Source organism: Mizuhopecten yessoensis, unplaced genomic scaffold (assembly GCF_002113885.1).
Source record: "Mizuhopecten yessoensis strain PY_sf001 unplaced genomic scaffold, ASM211388v2 scaffold7547, whole genome shotgun sequence".
In the NCBI taxonomy this organism is placed as follows: Eukaryota; Metazoa; Mollusca; class Bivalvia; order Pectinida; family Pectinidae; genus Mizuhopecten; species Mizuhopecten yessoensis.
In genome coordinates this window covers 781,079-805,102 of record NW_018407102.1, presented here as the reverse complement: position 1 = coordinate 805,102, position 24,024 = coordinate 781,079, and the positions used below count along the sequence as shown (strand labels likewise).

The window sequence follows — 24,024 nt, the reverse complement described above, 5'->3', positions numbered from 1 at the left end:
TTAATCACTTGCCACTGACTGTGTGGTTGATTGGGAATGTGTTAGCTCCTAGCTTTGAGAGTCTATCGATTACTCTAGTCTACAGCAAACTGTTGAGTGTATCTGAAGTCGAAATCTCTTAATACAAACGGATCACGAACAGTTGTTTATTTTTCCTGTGTACTTGAACACTGTTATAAGATCAACCGTATTACAGCCAAAACGGCACGAGTACGCCCTCAATCTAACCTAGCTCAACTAACATATCCTCATGTCTAACGCTTCCTGATGTTCATAGTTCTACAGAGGACGGATTGCACTGGGAGTTAAGATCATTTATTTATATTCGTATGTAAACAGAGAAATGCATTCGGTAAATAAAAACAATGGAAAACACTCATTATCTGGTTAGGCAGTTAAATGTATTTTTATTATAACGTGTAGTGCTGCCAAAGTCGGGAAGTCTTGTACATTGTTAACGTTGTTGTAACCAAATATGGTGTAATGGCTTTGTGACGTCATGCATATAAAATTGCATTGAAACGTCGTGAATTGCAAAGAATGGAAAATGGAGTCGTCCATAAAATGTTAGCTTTTTTGTAATAGTACAAACGTTTTAGATAAACATATCTCTTTAAGCGTTTTAGTATTTTTTATATTGTTACAAGATGTAAGAGACACTTTGTGAACCCCTCGTATTTATACTGTTTGAATCTTAACTAACGAAATTTGCATTAACACGGTAACCAACCACCATTTGTTTGGAACGTCATTTGTACCCCCCATTAATAATCATACGGTTACCCTCATACTACAGGCAATGGGTACCGTATGCATTGAACTTGTACAGTTGCTTTTACATTAATGAACATCTGAAAACCATCGGGTTGACGTTCGTTTTTGCGTTATTTTATGTAGTATTTCAATAATTGATGTCTTTGTGGTGTTTTTATTTGAAAATCTTTGAAATATCCTTTCAGACTAAAACCCGCAACTCTGGTCCATGTATGTCTTCTTATATATATCATATATTGAAATAGGGATAGCCTCAATATAAGTTTCTCCAGACATGTAAAAAATATATTTACACTTTGAAATGATCTTAATTAATATCCAGGAACGAGCTATTATCAAATTAGTTAAGAGTAATAGATAGTATTGCTGTTATATATGTCAATTAAAAGGAAACGACGTCATCAATGACGTGCTCAGCATGAACGCAAAATAAGTCGACCTGTGCGATTCTCTAATTTGTAAATTAACATCTGGATGAAAAGGTTTGCCAATAAGGTGATCAGAACCAACATGTACACCAGATGGAGACCCGGCGCAATTGAAAACATTGTTTGGCATGCCATGATAGTAACACATCTAGCAGGTTAATTTTTGCAGCACACTTTACGTAATCCAGTAATTCATCATGTACCTTGTCATAGCCGTCAATAATCGCATCGGATATATTGCGTTCTGTGAGATATTAGAATGTATGTATTTGAACATGCAAGTAGCCTAGAAACGTGTTGATTATTTTATAATACCTTACTTGTGTCTATTGATATTTATAGTTATAATTAGATAAGTAAAAATGATATTCTATCAACTCAAGGTCAAATAAAGCATCAAACGACATATAACTTCAATTTAATCCTATCAATCAGTAAATATTGCGATATAAAGCATGAATATTCTTTTATAATTCAACACCTTGAGATGTATTTTTATCAGTTTTTAACTGTGCGAAACTCCTTGATATTTTAATCAATGGACATTTTTCTATGGAGCATAAATTGACACCTGATACAATTTCTAAAAGAATGGTGAGGAACTTTTATATTAATTTTAAAATGTATTCTTGGTTGATGAGTTAAAGGAGAGAGAAACTCAGAATGACATGTATGATTAAGATAACTTAGGTAACATATTAAAGATAGCCTCCTACGTTATCAAACAGAATCGATAAGAAAACAAAGAAAACAAACAAACAAATGTATGCAAAGTGTAAAGGATTTACATTTAACTATATATTAAGTTACACGCCGTATCTCTGGATAGCAAACTATGTCAACCGATAGGAAAAATCGGAGCATAGGCACTTTTCCATAGACCTTGACCAAATCAAATTTTGTAATTATTCGGTATTTTAACACGAGGATATTTTCGTTTCAATTTTGTGATTATGCAAAAAAAGAGCGTCGTATCTAAAATATATACAATGAAACAGCAAACATGGTAAAGAACATTATACAAAATTTGAAAGAACAACAACTCACTTCACTATTATCTAAATATGTGTGTCCGCACTTATCAATACCCTTCCAATTATGTCATTTTCAATAAATATCCTAAAGATTAAAACTAACCTATTTTTATCTTACCATGTCGTTCTTTCGTAAGGCTCACACATTTTATATAGTTGAGATCTTGAGGGTGGCTAAACCTTACCTACTATCAATTTCGCTTTTCTTGTGGAATGTCGTTTTAATGATTATCGGAGTATTACAAACCTTACTTTACTACGCTCCCAGAGTCATCACTGTAAACAAAAACATATCTATGAAATATCGTATTTGATAAAAAAAAAAATAAAAAAAAAACCAAACACTGTATCTTCAACTTGAAAAAGAATGCTTAACATACCTAAATATAATTACGTTACGAAGGCGTTTTTTTCTATGTCAATTCCGAGTTGTTTGTATTAATAAGATAATGCATCGAGAAAGGCTGGTAAAGTGCCATGGGACACTAGAAACAGAGGTTAGTATTTCAACAAGATATCCATTAATTATGGCGAAATACTTTTAAATTCGAGCTACGAATAGGTAATGGCGTGTAGAATTATGTTTAATATTTCTTAAGTTATCGCCAGGAAGTCGCTCTACGAGAAAAATGGAATATACATTAGACCGATTGTTTTATGCGTTATCAAGGTACTGAAAACACAGATGTTTTATAACATGGTACCATATCTTCTTACTGTCGGCGGTCGTACGTGATCTTTGCCAACTACAAAGTATTCGTGTGCATAAGGGGACTAACTGTGCATAGCTTCTAGCCTCTCTGCTGATGTATTCTCATGAGGCTGATCTTCTCAACTTATACAACTCTCATGAGGATGATCTTCTCGACTTATACAACTCTCATGGGGCTGAGCTTCTCTTCTTATACAACTCTGACGAGGCTGATCTTCTCTATTTATATAACTCTCACGATGCTGAGCTTCTCTTCTTATACAACTTTGACGAAGCTGATCTTCTCTACTTATACAACTCTCATGAGGCTGATCTTCTCTACTTATACAACTTTCACGAGGCTGAGCTTCTCTTCTTATACAACTCTCACGAGGTTGAGATTCCTTCCTATACAACTCTCACGAGGCTGATCTTCTCTACCAATACAACTCTCATGAGGCTGATCATCTCTCCTTATACAACTCTCACGAGGCTGATCTTCTCTACGTATACAACTCTCACGAGATTGAGATTCCTTCCTATACAACTCTCGTAAGGCTGATCTTCTCTACGTATACAACTCTCATGAGGCTGATCTTCTCTACGTATACAACTCTCGTAAGGCTAATCTTCTCTACTTATACAACTCTCGTAAGGCTGATCTTCTCTACTTATACAACTCTCGTAAGGCTGATCTCCTCTACTTATACAACCCTCACGAGGCTGATCTTCTCTACTTTTACAACTCTCATGAGGCTGATCTTCTCTACTTAAGCATATCTGACGAGGCTGATCTTCTCTACTCATACAACTCTCACGAGGCTGATCTTCTCTACCTATACAACTCTCACGAGCCTGATCTTCTCTACGTATACAACTCTCACGAGGCTGATCTTCTCTACTTATACAACTCTCACGAGGCTGATCTTCTCTACTTATACAACTCTCACGAGGCTGATCTTCTCTACTTAAGCAATTCTGACGAGGCGGATCTTCTCTTCTTATACAACTCTCATTAGGCTGATCTTTTCTACTAATACAACTCTCACGAGGCTGATCTTCTCTTCTTATACAAATCTCACGAGGCTGATCTTCTCTTCTCATACAACTCTCACGAGGCTGATCTTCTCTACTTATACAACTCTCACGAGGCTGATCTTCTCTACTTATACAACTCTCACGAGGCAGATCTTCTCTACTTATACAACTTTGTATAACCTCTCGATTTTTTTCTCTGTCATAATATGTGCTTTTTTGCATATATATTAAACCACCTACCATTCCACGTTTCAGGGGACTTTATTTTAACAATTATATTAAAATAAATTGTGGCGGCGGATATATTTTCATTTATGTGTTTTTATACGATGTAAATGACTTACCCATGTATTGCTATGATGCTCCTAACATCGATTTAATAAACAGACGAGTATTTCAGTTAGATGCTACATGTAGCACTCGATGATAGTCATAAGATTGTTTATATAGATAGTTCAGTTATATTAACAAATGTAAGAAAAAGGGTGCATTATTTCATCATGTTTATTTAAAACTGTTATTTATCTAATAACTGTATATATGAAATTAAATAAACCGAACATCGTATTTGAATTTACATCACAATTTGTGAATTTCGGCCGCGTTTTCATTGAAGTTTATATGGAGCTACAGCTGGTGACGCGGGAAAGGCTTGTGAGGACACCCATATGGTGTACGACTGGGCAGTCGGGGTTAAAGTCGTGTCCTCTGAAGTACCATACAGACACACGGTACATATAGCAGTATAAACAAGTAGATACATGTGGTTGCTTCATTATAAAAATAGAAAAATCTATATACTTTGAAGGTGGAAGCTTTTTCATTACAAATCTAGGAAAGATATAAAACATTTCAGACTATCTTGACACTTTAGGGCCTCGTGTCTTAATGTAAGTAAAGGGTCTTTCTGTAATGACCGAATGTTCTTGTTGGCTAGGTCTACTGTACAGGTTTACCAATAACATTGAACAAAGATTATATTTCATGGTAATTGTTGACTACTCGAGAAATAATTTGAACTTTATTGTGTGCACATATTATTTATAATGAAATGGACGAAACTATAAAATTTGTTCTTCTAAATTCCTTGTTAGCATATTGTATACTCCCTTAGCGATACGCTTCATTTATCAAACCCACTTCTGTTGACCATTCAAAGTGTCGAAATTAATCTTACTGTGCAGAATGTGAGTATTAAAATATGAAAACTTGCACTAAGAGATATAACCGCTAAGTGTATTACTTTGTCCTGTTATAAATATACCTTCTTAACGAAGCAATTTGTCTATCAAAATGTACCTACTCCATGTAGAACTTTGCCAACTAACAAATGTAGTAATTTTTCTCTGACAAATGTAGTACTTTGTCTACTAACAAATGTAGCACTTTGTGTACTAACAAATGTAGTACTTTGTCTACTAACCTATGAAGTTCGTTGTCTACTAACAATTGTCATACTTTGTCTACTAACAAATGCAGTACTTTGTCTATTAACAATTGTCATACTTTGTCTACTAACAAATGTAGTACTTTGTCTGCTTACAAACGTAGTACTTTGTCTACTAACCAATGTAGTAATTTGTCTTCTAACAAATGCAGTACTTTGTCTACTAACTAATGTAGTACTTTGTGTACTAACAATCGTCATACTTTGTCTACTAACAAATGCAATTCTTTGTCTACTAACAAACGTAGTACATTATATACTAACTAATGCAGTACTTTGTCTACTTACAAATGAGGTGCTTGGTCTACTTAAAAAAATTAAATGTGCATGACACTGTAGTACTTTGTTTACTTATAAATGTGGTGCTTAGTCTAAGCTCAAGAGTAATGTGCTTGCCATTGCTGCATTTTTTTCTTGGTATTTTTACACGGATATTTTTCTGTTCATATCTGGTTCTTTTGTCTTGATTCGCTATTCCAGTGCCTTCTTTTAGTATGATAATTTTCTGGACAGATGCGTGCTCTTGACAAGTAAACTTAATAGATTTAGTCAAGATTTTTCTCCTTGAAAATCATAACCTGTTCTCCAACACTATAATTGCAGTATTTATAATTAAATACTTATCATTATTATTTACCATTATTATTATATTATTGATCAGTGGTCACCAATAGGTGTTTTCAGATTTGACAGGAAGCGTCATGACACTTGTCACACTTGTCACACGTGGTGAAGGGTTTTGAGGGAGTTTTTATTTCATTAGCTTAATTCTTTAGTTTAAAACTTTCATTATTAAAGATCAAATTAATTCGTTTATATCTTACATTTATTAGTATGACCTCATTGTAAGTAAACATTCAGACTTTATGAATCGCCTTTCGCTTTTTCATCAATGAAGCTAATTTTAAGGAATTTACATAAATATTTTATGTACTAAAATGATTGTTCATGTACATAATCACTTGACATACATTGTTATGACAATTTAAGCATAACCACATTACCATTGCTTCTAACACACACATGCAATCCCGTAAACGATAATTATATCATGCATTTGATGACGTCACAGATACCAGCTGGTTACTGAAGTGTTTTGATTGTAATATAACCCATAATTTAACTTATGCTAACCCTCGGTAAGAGACGTCGTTCCACTATATATACCCCTAGTAAAATTCGGCTAATATTGTTATTTTATTTTGTAAGATTTCGTTTCAATTGTGTCCGAGATAGGACTGACATAAACATGTAAACATAATCTACATAGAGACGTTAAGAACAACATTAAGCTTTCTCGTGTGATGGTTTTCGCTAATTTCATGCGTTTCATTACAACAACACTCGGTACATCCTTTTTATTGCCAGATTAGTATAGCTTATCATGTGTTTGTGTGTCGCTCCTGTGTAAAACTAAAACTAAAGCGAATCATTCAAAACAGTTTTCACGTATGACGTCATAGTAAACAGAATATGCATCATTCGTACTTTGACCTGTAAAAAGGTCGATTGAAATTGGAACCGTGTTCTTTCGTTGAACTCATTTACTCGTGCGGTTGTTTGGTACTTGCCCAGGGTAAGTACCACGCGTCATTGTTATTTGTCTGACCTCTCTAATCTTGTAAACACTCGCCATCTATCACATACAAATTAATATAAACTGGAGGGGGAGATAACCCTGCTGGTTTGTTCACCTCTTCAGTAATTACTGATACATTGGTCTGTGAAGCTTCATGTTTCAAGAAATAATACGAAAAAGTTTAACGGAGAACCCAGACTGATGTATTGTAGACAATATACAAATACTTACCCATACAGGATGGTTAGCTGTCTGTATTTCACACTTGATACAGCTTCGACGAAATGTTGGTTTAAAGCCGACCATTCGAAGTTTTGTTTATAAAAAGGAAAGAATTGAAGAAGTCGTGCAGAACAAATGCATGCTTGTACAAACATCAGGTAGGAAGGTAAATTCGCCCATCCGTGCGTTCTGTATCAACAACTCTGTTTGTTGTTCCGTGAACATCGTAATACACATGAAAATCAAATAATATATATATATATATATGCATGACAATCATGAAGATAAATTAGCACAGATGCCTGTTTCCGAATTTCTATCTTTTGCTACCTTTTTATAAAGGACATATAAATCTTGTCCTCCTTAACTTGTAATGTAATTAAAATGTAATGCAATCAAACTACCGAGAGTTAGTGTTACCTACATGTAGATACATATCAGAGTGTCAATGTGTGTTCATACCAACATGTTTGGACACAGCTATTGTGAATAAATACTTACATGTCTGTGTGTTTAGACAGTATTAGTATCTTCATGTTTAGACAGTATTAGTATCTACAGGTTTAGACAGTATTAGTATCTACAGGTTTAGACAGTATTAGTATCTACAGGTTTAGACAGTTTTAGTATCTACAGGTTTAGACAGTATAAGTATCTACAGGTTTAGACAGTATTTTTACCTACATGTTTAGACAGTGTTAGTATATACATGTTTAGACAGTATAAGCATCTACATGTTTAGACAGTATTAGTATCTACAGGTTTAGACAGTATTAGTATCTTCATGTTTAGACAGTATTAGTATCTACATGTTTAGACAGTATTAGTATATCGTGGTTAGACAGTATAAGCATCTACATGTTTAGACAGTATTAGTATCTACAGGTTTAGACAGTATTAGTATATTCATGTTTAGACAGTATTAGTATCTACATGTTAAGACAGTATTAGTATATCGTGTTTAGACAGTATTAGTATCTTCATGGTAAGACGGTATAAGTATCTACAGGTTTAGACAGTATTAGTATCTACAAGTTTAGACAGTATAAGTATCTACATGTTTAGACAGTATTAATATCTACAGGTTTAGACAGTATTAGTATCTACAGGTTAAGACAGTATTAGTATATACAGGTTTAGACAGTATTAGTATCTACATGTTTAGACAGTATTAGTATTCACATGTTTAGACAGTATTAGTATCTACAGGTTTAGACACTATTAGTATCTACAGGTTTAGACAGTATTAGTATCTACAGGTTTAGACAGTATAGGTATCTACAGATTTAGACAGTATTAGTATCTTCATGTTTAGACAATATTAGTATCTACATGTTAAGACAGTATTAGTATATCGTGTTTAGACAGTATTAGTATCTTCATGTTTGGACAGTATTAGTATCTACAGGTTTAGGCAGTATTAGTGTCTACAGATTTAGACAGTATTAGTTTCTGCATGTTTAGACAGTATTAGTATCTACAGGTTTAGACAATATTAGTATCTACAGGTTTAGACATTATAAGTATCTACAGGTTTAGACAGTATTATTATCTAGATGTTTAGACAGTATTAGTTTTATACAGGTTAAGACAGTATTACAGTATTAGTATCTACAGGTTTAGACAGTATTAGTATTCACATGTTTAGACAGTGTTAGTATCTACAGGTTTGGTCAGTGTTAGTATATACATGTTTAGACAGTATTTTTACCTACATGTTTAGACAGTGTTAGTATCTACAGGTTTAGACAATATTAGTATCTACAGGTTTAGGCAGTATTAGTATCTTCATGTTTGGACAGTATTAGTATCTACAGGTTTAGACAGTATTAGTATGTACAGGTTTAGAAAGTATTAGTATCTACAGGTTTAGACAGTATTAGTATTCACATGTTTAGACAGTATTAGTATCTACAGGTTTAGACAGTATTAGTATCTACAAGTTTAGACAGTATAAGTATCTACAGGTTTAGAGAGTATTAATATCTACAGGATTAGACAGTATTAGTATCTACAGGTTTAGACAGTATTAGTATGTACAGGTTTAGAGAGTATTAGTATCTACATGTTTAGACAGTATTAGCATTCACATGTTTAGACAGTATTAGTATCTACAGGTTTAGACAGTATTTGTATCTACATGTTTAGACAGTATTAGTTTCTACATGTTTAGACAGTATTAGTATCCACATGTTTAGACAGTATAAGTATTCACATGTTTAGACAGTGTTAGTATCTACATGGTTTGGACAGTGTTAGTATATACATGTTTAGACAGTATTTTTACCTACATGTTTAGACAGTGTTAGTATATACATGTTTAGACAGTATAAGCATCTACATGTTTAGACAGTATTAGTATCTACAGGTTTAGACAGTGTTAGTATCTTCATGTTTAGACAGTATTAGTATCTACATGTTTAGACAGTATTAGTATATCGTGTTTAGACAGTATAAGCATCTACATGTTTAGACAGTATGAGTATCTACAGGTTTAGACAGTATTAGTATCTTCATGTTTAGACAGTATTAGTATCTACATGTTTAGACAGTATTAGTATATCGTGTTTAGACAGTATAAGCATCTACATGTTTAGACAGTATGAGTATCTACAGGTTTAGACAGTATTAGTATCTTCATGTTTAGACAGTATTAGTATCTACATGTTTAGACAGTATTAGTATATCGTGTTTAGACAGTATAAGCATCTACATGTTTAGACAGTATGAGTATCTACAGGTTTAGACAGTATTAGTATCTTCATGTTTAGACAGTATTAGTATCTACATGTTAAGACAGTATTAGTATATCGTGTTTAGACAGTATTAGTATCTTCATGTTTAGACGGTATAAGTATCTACAGGTTTAGACAGTATTAGTATCTACAAGTTTAGACAGTATAAGTATCTACATGTTTAGACAGTATTAATATCTACAGGTTTAGACAGTATTAGTATCTACAGGTTTAGACAGTATTATTATATACAGGTTTAGACAGTATTAGTATCTACATGTTTAGACAGTATTAGTATTCACATGTTTAGACAGTATTAGTATCTACAGGTTTAGACAGTATTTGTATCTACAGATTTAGACAGTATTAGTTTCTACATGTTTAGACAGTATTAGTATCCACATGTTTAGACAGTATTAGTATTCACATGTTTAGACAGTATTAGTATCCACATGTTTATATAGTATTGGTATTCACATGTTTAGACAGTGTTAGTATCTACAGGTTTGGACAGTGTTAGAATATACATGTTTAGACAGTATTAGTATCGTCATGCTTGAACAGAATTAGTATCTACATGTTTAGACAGTATTAGTATATCGTGTTTAGACAGTATTAGTATCTTCATGTTTAGACAGTATTAGTATCTACAGGTTTAGACAGTGTTAGTATCTACAGGTTTAGACAGTATAAGTATCTACAGGTTTAGACAGTATTATTATCTACATGTTTAGACAGTATTAGTTTTGTACAGGTTAAGACAGTATTACAGTATTAGTATCTACAGGTTTAGACAGTATTAGTATCTACAGGTTTAGACAGTGTAAGTATATACAGGTTTAGACAGTTTTAGTATCTACAGGTTTAGACAGTATAAGTATCTACAGGTTTAAACAGTATTAGTATCTACATGTTAAGACAGTATAAGTATCTACATGTTTAGACAGTATTATTATCTACAGCTTTAGACAGTATTATTTTCTACAGGTTTAGACGGTATTAGTATATACAGGTTTAGACAGTATTAGTATCTACAGGTTTAGACAGTATTGGTATCTACATGTTTAGACAGTATTAGTTTCTTCATGTTTAAACAGTATTAGTATATACATGTTTAGACAGTATTAGTTGTATACAGGTAAAGACAGTATTAGTATCTACATGTTTAGACACTATTAGTTTCTTCATGTTTGGACAGTATTAGTATCTACAGGTTTAGGCAGTATTAGTATCTACAGATTTAGACAGTATTAGTTTCTACATGTTTAGACACTATTAGTATCTACAGGTTTAGACAGTATTAGTATCTACTGGTTTAGACAGTATAAGTATCTACAGATTTAGACAGTATTAGTTTCTTCATGTTTAGACAGTATTAGTATATACAGGTTTAGGCAGTATTAGTATCTTCATGTTTAGACAGTATTAGTATCTACAGGTTTAAACAGTATTAGTATCTACAAGTTTAGATAGTATTAGTATCTACAGGTTTAGACAGTATTAGTATCTACAGGTTTAGACAGTATAAGTATCTACAGGTTTAGACAGTATTATTATCTACATGTTTAGACAGTATTAGTTTTGTACAGGTTAAGACAGTATTACAGTATTAGTATCTACAGGTTTAGACAGTATTAGTATATACAGGTTTAGACAGTATTAGTATCTACAGGTTTAGACAGTATTGGTATTTACATGTTTAGACAGTATTAGTTTCTTCATGTTTAAACAGTATTAGTATATACATGTTTAGACAGTATTAGTTGTATACAGGTAAAGACAGTATTAGTATCTACATGTTTAGACACTTTTAGTTTCTTCATGTTTGGAGAGTATTAGTATCTACAGGTTTAGACAGTATTAGTATCTACATATTTAGACAGTATAAGTATCTACAGATTTAGACAGTATTAGTTTCTACATGTTTAGACACTATTAGTATCTACAGGTTTAGACAGTATTAGTATCTACAGATTTAGACAGTATAAGTATCTACAGATTTAGACAGTATTAGTTTCCTGATGTTTAGACAGTATTAGTATATACATGTTTAGGCAGTATTAGTTGTATACAGGTAAAGACAGTTTTAGTATCTACAGGTTTAGACAGTATTAGTATCTACAGGTTTCGACAGTATTAGTTTATACATGTTAAGACAGTATTAGTATCTACATGTTTAGACAGTATAAGTATATACAGGTGAAGACAGTATTAGTATCTACATGTTTAGACCCTATGAGTTTCTTCATGTTTGGACAGTATTAGTATCTACAGGTTTAGACAGTATTAGTTTCTTCATGTTAAGACAGTATTAATATCTACATGTTTAGACAGTATAAGTATATACAGGTGAAGACAGTATTAGTATCTACAAGTTTAGACAGAATTAGTATCTACAGGTTTAGACACTATTACTTTCTTCATGTTTGGACAGTATTAGTATCAACAGGTTTAGACAGTATTAGTATATACATGTTAAGACAGTATTAGTTTCTACATGTTTAGACAGTATTAGTATATACATGTTAAGACAGTATTAGTATCTACATGTTTAGACAGTACTAGTATATACAGGTAAAGACAGTATTAGTATCTACAGGTTTAGACAGTATAAGTATCTACAGATTTAGAGAGTATTAGTTTCTTCATGTTTAGACAGTATTAGTATATACATGTTTAGACAGTATTAGTTGTATACAGGTAAAGACAGTATTAGTATCTACATGTTTAGACAGTCTTTGTATCTTCATGTTTAAACAGTATTAGTATCTACAGGTTTAGACAGTATTAGTATCTACAGGTTTAGACAATATTAGTATCTACATGTTTAGATATTATTAGTATCTACAGGTTTAGACAGTATAAGTATCTACAGATTTAGACAGTTTTAGTATCTACATGTTTAGACAATATTAGTATCTACATGTTTAGACAGTATTAGTACCTACAAGTTTACAAGTATATATATCTACATGTTAAGATAATTTTAGTTACTGTATGTTTTAAAAGTATGCGTGCATACCGTTTCAAACAGAACAGTTACATGTCAAGAAAATGAGTTGATATGCATTAGTACCTACATATCGAGACAGAATACTTACTGTGTATTAGTACTGACAGGTTAATTATATGATTTAATATATACTAGTACTTACATGATATGACCGATGAATTACGCTGTATGAGCAGTGTGTGTATACATATACAGAAATCAGAACCGTGCTAATGATGTTATCATTACATAAAGTGACTCTAAACATATTTAACATATTTCTGTCGTGTCCTAATCACTGTCAAGTTTATGGACGTCAAATTTTGCCTACCTGTTTAGTTAAAGAGATATTCAGATATTTCTACTTTCGTTTTACAGGTTTTCTATTGCTCATGTCTATTTATATATAGTTATATCATCATTACTACGTTGATATCGTCGATACATTTTTATTTGTATTTATATGAACGTTTCATAGTTGTTGTGAAAGATATCACTGAGTACGTAAATAGTTGATTGTTCTAGAACCATCCTCGTTCTGCTGGCACTGCGTTAGATCTGTTTTACGTGTTGTAAGCTAAGGACAGTATTTCTATTGGATTAACCCTGAACCTTGAAGGTAAATTACCGGTTGTCTTGCAGCTTATCTGGCCAGATTAACTGTCGAATGTGTTGATGTTTTGATAGAGCTGGCTATTTGGGATATACGAGGAGCAATGTGCTGATGGAACTGGGGTTTAGCTTCTAGCCTCAATATATACACATCCATGTGGCATATACACCATGATACAGGATTAAATCATTTGGTCTACATCTCCATTTATTTAGGTCGTAAGTACGATTGGCGATGCTGATAAGCTGGTAGGCGAGGGAGCGAGTGTGGAAGATATACATATAACTAATGAGACACTGTAAATTATAAACGACTTATGTTTCGTAAATAACGATAAACAAACAGTTCGAGCATATCAATATCTTGACATAGACCTAACATAGGTTCTACGGTTGGTTTCTGAGGTGTACAGAAAGCATATGAGGAAACCTGCATATAAGCAAACCACAAGGGCAAGAACCATCAATGATATTTTCAAACAGGGAATTTTTAATCCAGCGCGAAATTTATCGGGTAAACAATGTTTAAATTCTGATTCCATGATAAACATGATGTCGTGATACTAGTGTAAATATTATGCTTTATTTATTAAGACGTTCCCTAGTAATCAATGTAATATCGCCATTTCTTCCAAATAACCATTTATGTCCGGCCCAGCAGGACTAGGTTCATTCAAGACGTCGTATTTCCATGGTAGCGAGAACTACTTTCTGGCTAATCCTCATCAGTTGTAGCACCAGTCTAATGGAAGAATGAAATAACTTCCGAAAAAGCAAGCGCCATAATATGTTACAGTAACATGCTATATGTGGACGTCATATTTTATTCGGTTTAAGTTTCGAGAAAGAGATTGAATACCAATACGGATGCATACTGTTTTGTAGAAATACGATATTGATATAAAGAACTAATGAAGGTATGGCTTAAACACAATACCATACATCCGTTTTTATCTGACGTCGAACATGGCACTTGCTTATTGCGCGGACGTACATATCCGATTGAACGCTACGCACACTCGATGGTGTATTCGTTCTCACAAAAGCATCGACGTCTGATAAAACACATGTATGGTATAGACTAAAGGTCAAATGCTGATACCTACCCAATTGAAAACAATTTTTATCTTTTTATATACTCTCCCCCATGGTAAAGTATGATGCATATTTTGAAATACTCCCTGTAGTAGATGGTAGTGTGTATTTTAACTTAAGTAATGTCACGTCCTCAAATCTAGAACCGCGGTAGTGACAATGAAACAACAAGTCAAACTTATAACTATAATAAAAAAAAACATCGACCATCATACCACACAAAATAATGTCATATTTCTAAATGAGATCAAAATGGCACATATAAAAATTGCCCATGATTTTCATCAAGTTCCATCTCTGGTAACGCAGTGTTGTAAGTTTGTCCGTCAGTAGTTGACATATACCGAGGAAATAATGATATTCGGAGCAAGCTTGTGTTTAATGAAATACAGTCAATGCATTTTATTTTAAACATTTTAATCTAAATTTCAATGTCATTTTATCGGAATAACAACATATAGATCATATCTTAATGAAGCTAAAGCCTTAGATATCTTATATCATAATAACAAAATACAGATAATATCTGAATAAGATAAAACTATTGATATGTCTAAATAAATGATCGATTGTCTCAAAATAAGGAACAATCGATGATGTTTCCATAGTTTTGTGAGGAGAAGTTATTTTATTTGGGAAACTAAAGAGATATATTTCAAGTTCAATTTGACGATTCAAGATTACAGAAATATATTAAAAGATCGAAAGCAAATTTCTTTCTACTTTCATACAACTATGACAAATATTAAGAACGAAGACTGGCTGTCACGGTACGTTTATGCCGCTGTTCTAGATGTTGTGCTTGTATAAGATTATTCGTGATGAAGACAAATTTAAGTTTTCCCGCAGTTAGAGCTCGGTCTAGTCGTTAAATTAACAATGGATCGTGAGGACGGGAGGTAGATTACCATTAAACTCTTCAATAATTCAATATCTTTTATTTCAGTAACAATATCGGTAAGGACAATGAAATGTTATAGCAGCCACCCACTTGGTGATACAACCACATATGATAGTACATGTACAACACTGTCCTGATGGCAGTTGTCTTACGTTGATAACTAGAAACACGTCTCGTCTAATTGCAAAACCGCAATCTTTTTAAGAGCAATACATCATTATGACACCGTCATGACTTCATAATTGTATAGCAATTCATATGTTTTTTCATTTGCCGATAACCATAAGTACGTCTTTCTATTCCCCAACAGTAAATTGATTCGCTGAAACGTATGTACACGTTACTAGTCAATCATACTTTTTCATATACTATTTAAACAAATAATTAACAACGGGGGAGTTTATCGACCTCTTCATCTTGAAATTACATACAGAAAGGTAACATTAACTATGACTTAGACGACTACAGACAGACATTCAACCTTACCAGTTGTCTGGGCAGAAAGGTTGCTTAAATCACTTATCTTTACCAGGACTTCATAGATCTTAAGTAGCAATGCTTCTCATTACTAGGCGTGTGCCTACTTATTATCAAAATGAACCTTGTGTACCTAAGGCCATGTTAAGTTAGGGAATAAGTAATACGTAACGGATGCTATATACTTACTTATATACATATTATAATGCATGTCATCCACGTCGGTGCATATGTAACACCCATTTGGTTTATTTTTTTCGGTCTTTAGTGCAGCGGTAAAATATTGCGTCGTTTCACTTACACATAGTTTTCGTTTTCTACTGTGACCCAGAACAAACATAAACGTGTTTTTATGTCTCATAAATGTTATGTTGGATGTTGTAGATAATATAAGGGGGTTTCTTTCCTAATTTCGGAATTGCATTAACAATTTGTTTATCTGTTTTTTTATGACACAAATTCATTTTAATTTGATAGTTTTGAGCAGTACTATTAATCGAAACTCAGTTTGGGTGTGGTAGGTTAAAAAAGAATAAATCAAATTGCGTTTATTGCTTAGTGTGTAATTGGATATTTAGCATTACAGTGATTTAGGTTGGTTTTATATGGCTTCGGGCTATCATTATTAACTAATGTAACAAGGACCTTACCTCAAAACTCTTTTTAGTATTATGTTATTTAATCCTGTTCAGATTTGTAAAGACATGTATAAAAGTAAATGCATTATTCCTAAAGATCAAACTATGAACATATGCTACCAATAAAACATTCTAAAGTTGTAAAACCTTTTCTGTACCTGTATAAAACGTGTAGGCTACGGATGGTGATTAAATGCAAACAAATCCGGAATGGAATAAATTTGAAAAAATATGAGACATTTTGGAGTAGATAAACATTTTTGTAAAATAAAACCACAATTATTATAACTTAATGCATATGCATCTTATTCACAATTTGCTTTCTACCATTCATGAACATGAAAATATGTTAAAGGTAACTTCTGCAAGGGAAAATTTTAAGATTACACCTTTCTAAAAGTCATCAAATTGATACTTTGAGAAATAAGGTCATGCTTCCGATTACAAGGTATCGACCACTCCTGATGAACTTTATACCCCAGGAGTGAGGGTACATTTGTTAGTATGGCTTTTAATACATAAGAAACGTGAAACAGTGGATGTTACAAACATTACTATTTTTTTAGTAAGCAAAAAACATTAGTGAAACCATCTGTTGACGGCATATTTACTTAGGATAGTAAATATTTAGAATGGACAACTACGTTGAAATGTTCGAACAATTTTTTTTTATTTTTTTTTTTATCACAATTATCAGAGTTAAATATTCAAATCCCTTTGGACACATTTTTGATACGTTTCGTTGCAGGACATGGAGCCCGTAGATGTCGATTTATCACTTAGAGGCAACATCCGGGAACTTTGGATATTCTGACAGAGCACTTCGGTGTCAAACAAACCAAAACCAGGTATGTACACTATTTATCAGTCTTTGTCAAACAAATAACATATAAGCACTTCCTTGCTGCCCTTCAGAATTCAAATTAACATTCATCAGTTGATAGAATGTTATATAAGCACAAACCAACTTATGTAATTAAAGATTCCTTGTAAGCGTTCCTTAACAGGAACCATTCACAAACCTTCCACATATTATCAACTCACCAACCTTAACAAACTTTCAGTATTCCCCAGCTTTAAAACATCATTTAAAACCTCGAGAATGCGATAGATGCATTCACCAATCTTCAGGATTCGTTGTAATTCTTTAATCAGCCAATGTTAAAATTCCATATACGCACACATCAATATCAAGAACTCAATATAACCTTTAAGCAACATTAAATATGAATATCAAGATAAACAGTATAACTGCATCAGTTGTTATGGCGAGGAAGCGACCCAGAATATAGTTTAACCTGAATCTTGTAGAAACAAAAGATGTTTTTTGGCTTTGAATTTGGATGATGTGAATTTAATGTTGGGTAACAATATTGATACAGTATATGACTTACAGTGTATAGGTGTCATGTTTGGTCCGTGCAACTTGTCCCCTATTTTCGTAAAGGTTCTTTAAATGCATCACGTGATGTTATTTCTGTGGAACGTTTCTGTAGAAAGTGACGACAACAAATATTTCTCAAGAGTGATAATGACAATGGCAGCGAAATGTTTTAACTGAGGATACTATATTAAGTTTAAATTTCTATCTAAAATTCTATCACCTGGATGACGGTATCTATTACGCATTCATCAATCGTCATGATTCAATCTTAGAAGCATTCATTGACATTAAGGATTCAATCATTTATTCATCAACCTTAATCGAATCCGTTATTCATCAACCTTCAAAATTCAACAGCATCCTTAAAAGTAAACCCTCTATTCATTAACCTTAAAGATTCAACACTGTATTCATTAACCTTAATGATTCAACACTTTATTCATTAACCTTTAAGATTCAACACTTTATTCATTAACCTTTAAGATTCAACACTTTATTCATTAACATTAAAGCTTCAACACTTTATTCATTAACGTTTAAGATTCAACACTTTATCCATTAACCTTTAAGATTCAACACTTTATTCATTAATATTAAAGCTTCAACACCTTATTCATTAACCTTTAATATTCAACACTTTATTCATTATCCTTTAAGATTCAACACTTTATTCATTAACTTTAAATATTCAACACTTTATTCATTAACCTTTAAGATTCAACACTTTATTCATTAACCTTTAAGATTCAACACTGTATTCATCAACCTTAAATATTCAACACTGTATTCATTAACCTTTCAGATTCAACACTGTATTCATTAAGCTTTAAGATTCAACACTGTGTTCATTAACCTTTAAGATCCAACACTTTATTCATTAACCTTTAAGATTCAACACTGTGTTCATTAACCTTTAAGATTCAACACTTTATTCAATAACCTTAAAGATTCAACACTGTATTAATCAACCTTTAAGATTCAACACTGTATTCGTTAACCTTAAGGATTCAACCTTCTAAGCATTTATCAACCTTAGAGATAAAACAAGTTTTAATGAACCTTAAAACATTAATGTTGTAATTAATTCTATCAATAACACAAATTACAGCAACAGTAGGTTTAATCATAATTGTATAGTGATCACGCGATATCGATATACACCCCCGTCAGGCAACATGCAATTCAGTGTTCCATCAGGAACCGGAAAGGACACGACGTTCATCACAGCAATTGAAGTAAGATTTACTGCTGAGTGTTGACATTTAGCAGATCTATAAATAGACAGTATCAAACATGGTATATAACATTGGGGACACGTGCGAGCGCTCGTGGGATATTTGTGTGGGAGGACTGGTACAGTCGCCGCTGTTGAGACAACAACGTTCTGACAGTCTACACGCACATTAGACTACAATAGTAAAACAGTTCCTGTGTAGGTGTGTTTATATAGACACTTAAATTACAATAATTTTATGACTGCACTAGATCGTAACGATCCCCAGGCCATGGTGACACCCGTCATTATACTACTATTAAAAGCATTCATTTAATTTCAGGAAGTATGTTACTATTAATATCATTACATGTGTACTTACAAAGTTTTACAGGAAACTTTGATTCAGAATACCACGTGATCCGTGAATTTCAAAATAGTTTTGATACATGTAGAATCTACCGATATATGTGTGGTTTGGTGTTTTTGATCAGGGAAGGGGGTAGTTTGATGTGACATATTTAGATTATGGTTATATATTCCTTAGTTCGGTTACTTATGAAAATATATAAAAAAAAAATCTGCAGTTAGATGCATATTTACAGTGACACGTATTTATTTTCAAAGTAATACATTAAGAGAATATGTCAACCATCGATGATTATCTAAACACATGTGAATGCAATGATTGCTTACAGATGATGGTAATTCTGCATCTTGTGACACCCTTGACTTGTAGTCCGTCACTGCTGTCATTCTAGTCGCGAAACCTCATTTGACGTCATCAGGTGATGGCCAGCCCTCTTCAGATGTATTGACCCTTAATCACTACATCCTCCGGCTGGTGGGTCAGTAGTGGTGGCCAAACCACTACTCGTCTATGTCGGCTTCCACATCAGCTCTTCTCGTTTGTGCCATAGCCAGCACGATGCTCTCTGTGCAGCTTCTCCCAATCGTCTGATGGCGGTAGCTCTTGCCCTCCCAGTGAGTCCTATCGACTGTAGTGTCCTCCACACTGACTGTGCGGGGAAACCTCTACTGCCAACCTCCACTGGAAAGAGCCATACTTTCCATCCTCTGCTCCTGCACTTTTCCATTAGCTCATCATATTTGGCTTTCTTCCTCTCGTGAGCTTCCTCGCAGCCTTCCTCTCATGGTACGGTTAGCTCTATGGCGATGAGGTGTCTGGATTGCTCTGTCCATATTACCATGTCATGCCTCAGTGTTGTTTCCACTACTCCTGGAAACACAAGCTTCCTGTCAAGGTCAACCTTCATCTCCCATGTTGGCGCCCGTTCCAAGATGGATGAGGTGCTTCGAGGCTTCACTGTGGCTTTCTCCCCTGGTTTCACAAACTTGATACCAGCCTGGTTTGTTCTTACACCAGTTCTTCTCTTCCTTCTCTCCACTTCAAGGATATCTGCTAGGACCCGCAAGACGTTGTCGTGCCTCCATCGGTAAAACAATATAATTAGGAAAATACCTTATCTTCCCATTCATTAATACTTTGTCGCGTTTACATAACCGATGATCTGTTAGAATATTCTTCCAGCAAATTCAACAAAAACGTTCTCGACAAAAAAACATTGATGATACGGACAATTATGTCCCTAATTTAATCCTTGAGAAATCATACACTAAAACAAATAAACGTTTGCCATAAAATAACGTTTAAATGAGCAATACAAACACTTGAGTTTATCTTCATTAAAACGACAACAACACATAAAACAGTGTCTATGTTTACTATATAAAGGTGTATAACGTGAAAGATAAACTCCTGTCTTTAAAGTGTTGGGCTCATGTAGACGGTATCAATGAATTTATAAATGTTAAACTATGGTATTACAGAATACATAACTGACAAATACATAAATACTTCGTCCACACTAGAAACACAGAACTATTTTAAAGGGGTTTCTTAACCTGTCACTTTCCGTGATTCCGAACAAAATAAATAATCAATCAATCCTCGTTCTACACGGGACCTCGGCGGCTCACTCAACCTTGGCCCCGATTCATACTGTAGAGCTGCATAGATTTACCTGATTAAGACCGTTCAGCACAAAGCAATGCATTTCGTAAATAAATTTAGTGCCCATTAGAAACATTCCACAATCCATATATGCATTTAACAAAATGACAAATGATCAGAGGTAAATTCCGGACTAGAGTAGGGCTATACATAGTGATAACCCACATATTTCTAACCATTCTTAGTGACGTCATCCAACAAAATATTGACTTCAAATGTAAAGGTAATTCATTGATACACGAAATGATGTAAAGTTTTGGTCAATGCCAGAAAACAAGATTATAAGGTGAGAGAGTAGGGAACATTTGCCAACGAATTGGCGGGTATGCCCCTTACCAAATTACCACTATGTTACACATACATACATTCTGATTAGGCCCACGGCGGTGTGAACCAGTAGCTTCATTTAATTTGGCACAAACGACTTTAATATTGTGGTTAACTCTCACAACCTCCGATAGCGTGTCGGGGATGGATTCCTCTTTAAAGGGCGCAAGTAAAGGGGAATTACTTTTGGGGTACTTGGTTTGCCACTGGTCCGTTCACTTCAGTAACAAACGTTCCCTGTTAGTTACAGACAAATCTCATTGAAATGTGTTTGCACCAATGAGCGGTGTCAATGTCAGAACTTCCCGCCCATTTTGATATGTATGTTGATCAATTTACATTATCTTACTACATTATCATTCACTTGACTTACCGTAAATCCATAAGTATTCCAGGAGTCGTACTTCCTACCATTGGTGACTCGTGGGGAGCAGTTTAACATTTATTGGCGCTTTACTGTTTGTCAACACTATTGGCATTTAAAAATTAACTTTGTTTTATTTCCTATATATTTCTAAGTACCCATAAAAAAGCAAGGACATAAAGGGTCAAATGAAAGAAATGGATGTGTGAAATGGAAACTGGAAACGAAAAAGAAAATGGGAAATTCAATAGAATGGAAAAGATGAAAACTCAAATTAACTACTACTTTTTTAACAAGTTCAGTTCTTAGAACACAGCGTTCAACGTTGTATTTACCTGTTTTTTCTTGGATAAGATATTGAATGTGTCTACTGTCGTATTCATCCATGCCTGTGTTGGACTGAACGGTGTTGTTGACATTGTACAAGTTTTGTTTACATCGCTAACCGACCAGGGTAACTACGGTAGGGACTGTTATCTCGCGATGTTTGCCGACGTCGGTAGGCCGCCACCGGAAGATCGTCCCTACCACCATATGATTTAATGAGGTTGAAGTTGACAACGTTTAATAAAGATGATATTCGTTTTCCTCCAATATAGCTTGACTGATATGCGGTACAATGAACTGTCGAGACTTCACCCTGACTCCCGTGAAATGCCCAGTACACCCCGAATTCCTCCCAGTCTGAATACTTTCATTCCTAACGTCGCTTGTAACACTAATCGCGACTCTTCGCATTCTTTACGTGGCTGCACAAAGTGAATGTTTTTATCACCAAACTCGTCCAGTACTATATGTTTAAAAAGAAAATGTATTAATAGAAGAACTGCTGTACAGTCTTGTCATTACAAGTTTTAATTTATATTTAATCATCTAGTTTAAGGTTTACCTGAAGATGAGTGCGTGATGTTTACTTCAGATATAGACTGGGTAGTGTCTATACGCTAATGAGAGACACTGCAGAATGACATTTACTGCTCTAACTTCGCTTACAACACCACGCCTCTCATCCCCCTCTAAACCCTGGCGGAAGAAGCCATTTCGATCCTGACGTAGGAAACTCAAACCAGCATCCCACCAACCTAAGATCGCCAATCACTTTTCCTTAATCACTCTTGCTTTTTCATTATGGTCTGTATATGTTATTGTACAGCGTACGTGTTAATGAAATGAAATGTACAGTTCTCGACGAACGCAAATTTGTTATCGAAATGGCCTTACGATCAATAATGATATTTCAAAAACGTACGCGTTTTTTTTATTAAACGTGATTATTTTAGAGTACGGACCCTTATTTGTCTATACATTGTTACTCCTACACCAAACACAATATTCAAAAGAACTGCGCACTCGTGAAAAATATCAAAATATTAGCCACACTCGTGGAATATATTTGTTATTACTGAAGACACCATTGAATTTTCTATTTATTACATTTTTAAAGCAAACATAAAAAAGCTAATGTATTAAAAAAGGGCGGGACTCAGAAGCTTAATTGTTAGCGCCATATTATAATGACGTCACGCTTGACAACAAGGCTGCGCGCCATTTTGAGTGGCATTCTCAACGCAATTTCGACGTTTTCTGCCATTTTCTACTATGATTGATTATAAAAATGTCATTACTGGTATATATATGTAAATACTTAAGTCTGTGTACCAAACATTTACCATAACAACCACTTATTTTACCGTCGCTTCATGTGAATCTGTGACAAAATATCGTTGCCTTTGATTGCAGCGAATAGAAGATACCGTTATGATTGGTCAATACTAAAATGCTTTTGATATTTGTCACAGTGTGAAAGATATCAATTTTATCAAACTGATAGAATCCGATATTACACTGGCAAAAATGTAATAAATCCAACTTCTTTACGCCACATATGCATACATCCTGAAGCACTAGCACCAACTTTCTCATCAAGAATGTGTAGCCCGTCTGCAAATAATATTCAAGTAAATTTTCTTAATATCAACCGAATAGACCTAGCAGATAACATGTTGATAGCAGGTAGTAAATTCCTCTTTTCGCCGAT

At 33.8% G+C, this 24,024-nt stretch overlaps 1 protein-coding gene across 3 annotated transcripts in view; it reads left to right on the top strand.

Annotated features, from left to right (window-relative positions):
- Positions 1-24,024, top strand: part of LOC110453940 (protein NDNF-like) — a 110,854-nt gene that overhangs the window by 17,492 nt on the left and 69,338 nt on the right. Inside the window, exons 1-2 of one of the 3 annotated variants that reach the window (XM_021503189.1) lie at positions 13,461-13,559; positions 17,412-17,511. The gene's annotated coding sequence lies outside the window, so the exon portion shown is untranslated. Of the gene's footprint in view, positions 1-13,460; positions 13,560-13,660; positions 13,772-17,411; positions 17,512-24,024 lie in introns of those variants that run through there. The other 2 variants (XM_021503191.1, XM_021503190.1) reach the window with 2 other exon arrangements.